Source organism: Octopus bimaculoides, chromosome 2, assembly GCF_046866305.1.
Source record: "Octopus bimaculoides isolate indiv1 chromosome 2, ASM4686630v1, whole genome shotgun sequence".
In the NCBI taxonomy this organism is placed as follows: Eukaryota; Metazoa; Mollusca; class Cephalopoda; order Octopoda; family Octopodidae; genus Octopus; species Octopus bimaculoides.
The window spans coordinates 7,201,533-7,209,032 of NC_142929.1; the positions used below are offsets into that span (position 1 = coordinate 7,201,533).

Here is a 7,500-nt window from a genome sequence, read left to right on the forward strand (position 1 = left end):
CAAGAAACTGATAGAATAAGTATCAGGCACAAAAATAGAAAAATAAAAACAGAAGCATTAGAGTCGATTCATTGGACTAAAGAATTTTAACGGCAGTGCCCCAGCATGGCCGCAGTCTCATGACTGAAACAGGTAAAGGATCACAGTAAAGCATACTTGTTTGGTATTCTCAAGAGCTTCTTGTCAAAAACACGATACATCTACCTCCAAATAATGGCTTCAAAGTTTGGCACAGGCCAGAAATTTAGAGCAAGGTGATAATTCGATTACATCGACTCCACTTCATAAAGGGCACTTATTTAGCGACTCCGAAAAGATAAAACTTAAAGTCGAATTCGATGGAATTTGAATTCAGATCACAGATAAAAGAGATACCGCTAAGAATTTTGCCCGCCGTGCTCACGATTCTGCTAGCTCACCGCCTTAAATACCCTTATTAATAAAATACTTTACAGGTACTTTCATAAAGAAGTAATAATCTCAGAGAGACTAGCGAGCAAAGAGAGTAGAACAAAATCTTTTTAGCATAATCAAGGAGTACAAACGATCACAAGTGGAAACGTTCAGAAATATGCAACTGTAACGTTAGCAAGTCCCAACAAAACCACATAACGCCAATACTTTAATGTTTGCACGGTAACCGGCATCTAAGAATGTCAAAGGACCCTAGCTCTGTCTTTCAGAAGACCCTTTCTGATATTCCTGAACCAGCTACAAAAGTACTAAAGTGTAATGAAAGCTGGAGTTACTACTCGAATCCGCTGAATGAAATACTATTATAAATTCTACAGAAACAAAAATTATAAACATTTTCCTCTATATAATGGAAGATGTAGAACAACCGATACCAACGAGATTGACTCTTGCGCTTAAACCACTGGTTGGAAAGAATTCCAAAGGTTCATCCTCGTGGAGGAGAACATTGTGGGTAAATATACACTATGGATATCGAAAGAAGAAGTGAATTAAGAATGCCTAACGGAAAGTGACTAAAAGTCTGCCAGCTCCGATGAGTAAAAATCATTTTGATAGCATTAGAAAAGATAGAGAAACGAGACAACACTCTGTGGGCCAAAGTTTAGCTTGTTTTGGTGAGTAATGTTCTGACAATCTATCTTATATTCTGTATTTGAAGACAGTCTACAATGGGTGTATGGATAGTTGAGGTACCGTTCCAGATAAAGAAGCATTACTCCAATGGAAGTACTGCGGACTTGATATCGTAAACGATGCATATATACTGGGGTTTAGTCTCTGTAGAGAGTGATATAAATTTGAAAGGAATAACTTACAGACAGGGACACAAAATATCATGTTGGTAATAAAACTTTGTCCTTTGATGAAACGTAGCCCTGACACGGTAATGTATATTTGATCACTATTGCTTCTTCAAATATCAGTTTAGATTATGGAAACTCGTTACTTGCAGATCTACCAACATAAAAATCGATTAAATTATCGATTAATGATTGCCACTGTTCGTATTTAATGTAAGACACAACAAAGAAAATGTTACCAAAAATTGTAACAAATCACTCCCAAAAGAAGTCCACAGATCAAAGTCGCTCAATAACTCCTGTGAACCATTATAAAATATTAGCGATGGCGATAATGTTTTTTTTTTATTTCCAATTCTCATGTTGGTAGAACAAAGACGAACTTTTTTACTGTCCATTCTTCATTTTCATTTTGATAAAATTTCTTATTTTATTATAACATAAATATATCATTTTTATTATTTGTATCAGATTTATTTCATATTTGAATTACGTCGGCATTGCTGCTGTAGAGGAAATCAATCATAGGCTTAATCCATGATTAATGTATTTGTTACCTGTAAAAAAAATCATCAAAAGGTGTATAAAAAACACCAAAAAAAAAGTGATTGCGCACATTCTATGAACATTGACATCACTATTCATATGGACAGAATATTATATCAAATATCTTTATTGCACCTATAAGTAATCTTTCATATTGATTATAAAATTTAATTGACTGATATCTAAATATTATATGTATTTTGTGAAAATAGTAAAATACGCTGATGGTAATATAGTATTTGAATAGAGAAAAAATCGATATTTGTATCGGGAAGTGAGAAATATAACTGATATACGGATATCTTGTTAGTTGTGAGTAAGTGGCACCAATATAACAGTCATCTGCACTGATAAAGTGTATTTGATAATTTTATCACATGTATCAACGGATTCATTGGCAACTGTTTACCAATTTCAATTCACTGCTTTCTGCTGAATTCAACGCACACTGTTTATTCACTTATATATTCTACAGGTGTGGCTCTGTGGTAAGATGCTTGCTTCCCAACCACATAGTCCCGAGTTCAGTTGCACAGGGTAACACCCTGAGCAAGTGCCGTCTATATCTGCCACGAGCTAACCATAGGCCTGTGAGTGGAATTTGAAATTGACCAATGAAGGAAGTCCATCCTACCATTGTATATATATATATATATATATATATATATATATATATATATATATATATATATATATATATATATATATATATATATATATATATATATATATATATATATATATATATATATATTCATATATAAATATAAGGGTAAAAATTATTAAGTGATTTATTACCAGTGGTCCGCATGTATAACGGAAGTCATAAGATGTAAAATATTTATTTATCAGATTAGATAAAGACACGAAGTGAAAAGCATCGATAGGACTTCTTACATGGTAAAAGGGACAATCACAACCCGAACTACGAATAAAAGGTTCGTTTCATGTGGGCAGTGGAATGAATAAAAATTCAGTAAGGTTTACCAACATGATATTTTGTATTCCTGTCCGTTAAGCTATTCCTTTGAAATTCAGTAAGGTTTACTGAATTTTTAGTTATTGTAGTGCCCACATGCAACGTGGCAAAGGAATTGTTTTCGTGGTTTGAGTTGTGATTGTCCCTTTTTACCATGTAAGAAGTCCTATCGATGGTCTTCTCTTAGTGAATTTATACGCTCTGATAAACAAATATTTTACGTCTTATGACTTTTATTATATATGCGGACCACTGGTAATAAATTATTTAACAATTTGTACCCTTATATATATATATATATATATGTATATATATATATATATATATATATATATATATATATATATGGGAGAATATACAAATAATAACAACAGACGAGGACAGGTGGTGTAAATAACAAAAGTATATATTAGTATGACGCTCGGGAATACGGAAAGTCTTTGACGTTTCGAGCTACGCTCTTCAACAGAAAGAATACGGAGACAAGGAGAAAAACACGGAGAAAAAAAATTGATATATATATATATATATATACATATATAAGGGTAATATATATCGATATTCTTCTCTTCATGTATGTATATATATATATATATATATAAATATACAAATATATATATACGATAAAGTGATACACAGATATCTATATATACGTGTGTGTGTGTGTGTGTGTGTGTGTGTGTGTGTGTGTGTGTTTGTATGTATATATGCATGTATGTATGTAGGTATACTTTTGTCTGCGCGCGTGTGCGTCTTTGTGCATGTAATTCTTACCCATTCACGCTGCACAACCGGTGTTGTCGTGTTTACGTTCACGTAAATAAGCGTCTCGGAATAGAGACCCAAGAAAATAACTACATGGCTTTAAAAAGACATACTACTGAGGTCGATTCAATAGACTCAAAAATTCTTCAAGGTTGTGTTCCAGCATGGCCGAGTCTAATGAGCGAAAAGAAGTGAGAGATAAACGATAAAAGCTAAAATTTATTTCTTAGATATCTAGTTATATGAATTTTTAAAGAAGTTGTGCTGAAAATTGAAATTTTTCCTAGGTGACCTTTTCTTTATAAATATAATAGATTTTTCTACGTAATAATAATTTGAAGTCTAAAATTTTCCGAATCGTTCCATGAGATGGAGTAAAGACGGAATCGATCCTTGTGGGATTTGAACTTTTATCAATATCAAAAACGATATTCAACATCATGTAAGATGTTTTTAAAACTATATTTGGGAGTCTGGTGGTAAATCTGTACTCCTTAGCAATAGGCTCTATTCAATTGGATAATATCTAAAATAAATACATCGGGTATCTTTTTACAATCTGAAATCGCTTGAGAAATAAATGAAAGTTTGAAAAGGAAGCCATTTTCTATTAATTTCTAAAACGTCTAGAGAATATAAATTCTTCCATTGATATATTCTGTGAGATAACCATGTGATATAAAGATAAGCACATGAAACGTATATATCAGAGAGTGATAAGTACATCTATGTTACGGTTTGCGCTCCAGTATTGTTTTCTTACGTAATTTTCTTTCTCACTTTAAAATTACCAGACGAAAATCATCAATAATTGTCAGATTTAAAAAGAGTAAACGGAATGATTTCGTTTCTCTCATGTACAGTTGAACACTAAGGATTTAAATGGTTCATTTTTCAGCACCAAATATATATTTGTAATAGTAAACAATTAAATCATTGAAATTAATAGCATTGTATACCTGTTATCTATTCCCTGTCATAAAGAAAATAATACTTTTAGGAAAGCGGAGAGTAACTTTACATGTGTTTAACATTTTTGACTTCAAATCCCTTTCTATTTCCCTAAATTGTTTTGTGGGTGTGTGCATATATATATATGTATATATATATATATATATATATATATATATATATATATATATATATATATATATATATATATATATATATATATATGTATGTATGTATATAGATAGATAGATAGATAGATAGATAGATAGATAGATAGATAGATAGATAGATAGATAGATAGATATGCATACAAATGTATTTATGTTTATATCTAAATATATACATTTGTGTACATATGTACGTATATATACATATATATATATATATATATATATATATATATATATATATATATATATATATATATATATATATATATGTATGTATGTATGTATGTATGTATGTATGTATGTATGTATGTATGTGTGTGTCGGTCTGTATGTGTGTGTGTATATGTGTGTGCATGTGTGTGTACGTGTGTATAGAATATGTCTTATTGAAATTTGATATAATATATGCAACAATTTAGTTTCGCATGGTTACACCATTTCATTGCCAACCGAGTAAAGTACACTGCATTCGCTTTCATGCTGCATGGAAATTCAACAAGAAAGAATAATGTATTAGAATATTTAAAACAAAAACATCTAATTTCTTCTCTAGAAATATTAACGCTCCTTTTAATCTGATGTCAATATTGATCTTTTCTCATATTAAACTATTTTTGTGGTTGTTGCTGTTGCTAAGGTGAGGAACTGACAGTATTGTTAGCACGCCGGACAAAAAGCTTGATGGTATTACATCCGAGTTCAACTTTCGCTAAATCCGTCTTTGCTTTCATCCCCTCAGTGTTGATAAAATAAGTACCAGTTGAACACTGGAGTCGATGTAATCGACTATACCCCTCCCACCAAACTTTCAGGCCTTGTGCCTACATTAGAATAGATATTACTGGCATTTCAACTTAGATTACGGATGAACAAGATTAAATGATTTAATACATAATTTGCGGCTCTGCCATTCATAACAATTTGTATTCCTCTTTATGATATACCATGGGAATAAATGATATTAAAAATTATTTTATAACTATTTGCAATTATAAACTTCGAACTATCACGCCTTAATAATTCTTGGTATGTATCAAAGCAGTAAAGATATTATTTAAGGATATCGGAACTATAAGACATATGTTATTCAATAAATAACAGCAGCCCCCTTTGAAAAACTTAATATTGAAATACATTTTGCGTTAAATTCGGAAAACCTATAAAAATTGTAACATCAGTGCAGTGAAAACAATTATAAAGAAAATTAATATTCACTAGCCTGTAATCGAAGGTTGTAAAATACTGTTAAAGAGGTGTTTTTCTATCAGAACAACTTGTGAGAAGGTTAATAATAAAAGGCTAATTTTTTTGTTATCTTTATCTGATCGTATGCCAAATATTTCCAATCTTTACAAATATAGTCTTTTCTAGGCAAAGAATGAAGTTATACCTTCACAGCATACAGGTTTTCATTCCAAATCAATATAGATTATTCTGGAGAAGGAGAAGCATCTTCGCTCATGAATTAGGTTCCGTTCAAAGAACATATTGTGTGGAGAAGAACTCGCTATAAAAATGCGAATAATTGATTATATAAAGTGACTTCGAACATTAACACACTAAGTATGGTTTTACTTGTAATTTATGAATTGAGATCAACTGACTCGCATTTTTATAAATTAGTCACGTATAATTTGGATATGCAAAATTTTCTGAGTTTAATTAGACAAGAAATAAATAGTTTAAAATATTTAAAAAATGATAATAAATATATATTGATAGAAACATTTTCAACGGCTTTAGAAAACCGTATGGCGAAAAAGCTGGGCGCCTTTGTTTCTATGGTGATAAATATACGTTTAAGAATAGCGAATTTATCGGGTTTAAGACAATGTAAAAAGGGTTAATATATGGAAATACTAGCATAATTATCAGTGTTAACAGAACTTAAACAATAGACTTGCTTTCTATTCTATAGGTGTTGATTAAATTTACTTATTTTTGTGTGGGTTGTCATTAAAAGATGCATTCGATAGTAACTTCAAATAAGTGATAAATGAAAATGTAGACAGACCTATTGACATTCGATAAAAGAAAATACAATACAAGAAAAATATACTTTCTGCAACTCATATATGTTTTATTTTGAAAAGTTGTGGTGCATTATAATGAGCCAAGTAATTTCCTTATATTATCTCAACTATGAATATTATTTCAATTTTAATTTAAATTATGTAAATACGTTATATGAATTTATTTTGTAATGAGAAACAACCTTCCATTTAATGAATAGCGTCTTATCGATGGATATGGATCGAATCGTCTCACATGTTTCAGTAATAATATGAGATCAATAAAACGTAATTTCGCCACAAATATTAGCAGTACGTGGTTTAATTTTCCAAGATATTTTCAAATGTTTTAACAGATTTGCATCTTCTACCGAGTCACCGGTAGGTCTGTCTCGGTGTGGACATACATCGGAGGTTATAGTCTTGAGTGTACTATGTAAGACGTTTGACACACAACCGCATGGTTGCGGGTTCAGTCCTACTGCACAGCATCTTGGGCAAGTGTCCTCGACTATAGCCTAGGGTCGACCAAAGCCTTGTCAGTGGATTTAGTAGACGGAAACTGAAGGTACGTTGGATATATATATATACGTGTGTGTGTGTGTGTGTGTGTGTGTGTGTGTGTGTGTGTGTGCGCGTGCGCGCGCGCGTTTTTGTGTCTGTGTTTGCATCCCCGTAACATAGTGGTTCGGCAAAAAGAGACCGATAGAATAAGTACCAGGCTTTAAAAATATGTACCGTGGTCGATTCATTCGACTAAAAAATTAAGACGGTGCCCCATCATGGCCGCAGTATAATAA

At 31.5% G+C, this 7,500-nt stretch overlaps 1 protein-coding gene across 8 annotated transcripts in view; it reads left to right on the plus strand.

Moving 5' to 3' along the window:
* LOC106867627 (dopamine receptor 2) overlaps positions 1-7,500 on the plus strand; it is a 443,190-nt gene that overhangs the window by 136,132 nt on the left and 299,558 nt on the right. The window contains exon 2 of one of the 8 annotated variants that reach the window (XM_089340625.1): positions 7,057-7,268. The exons of the other annotated variants lie outside the window; for them this stretch is intronic. The gene's annotated coding sequence lies outside the window, so the exon portion shown is untranslated. The remainder of the gene's footprint in view (positions 1-7,056; positions 7,269-7,500) is intronic. 8 annotated transcript variants of the gene reach the window in all.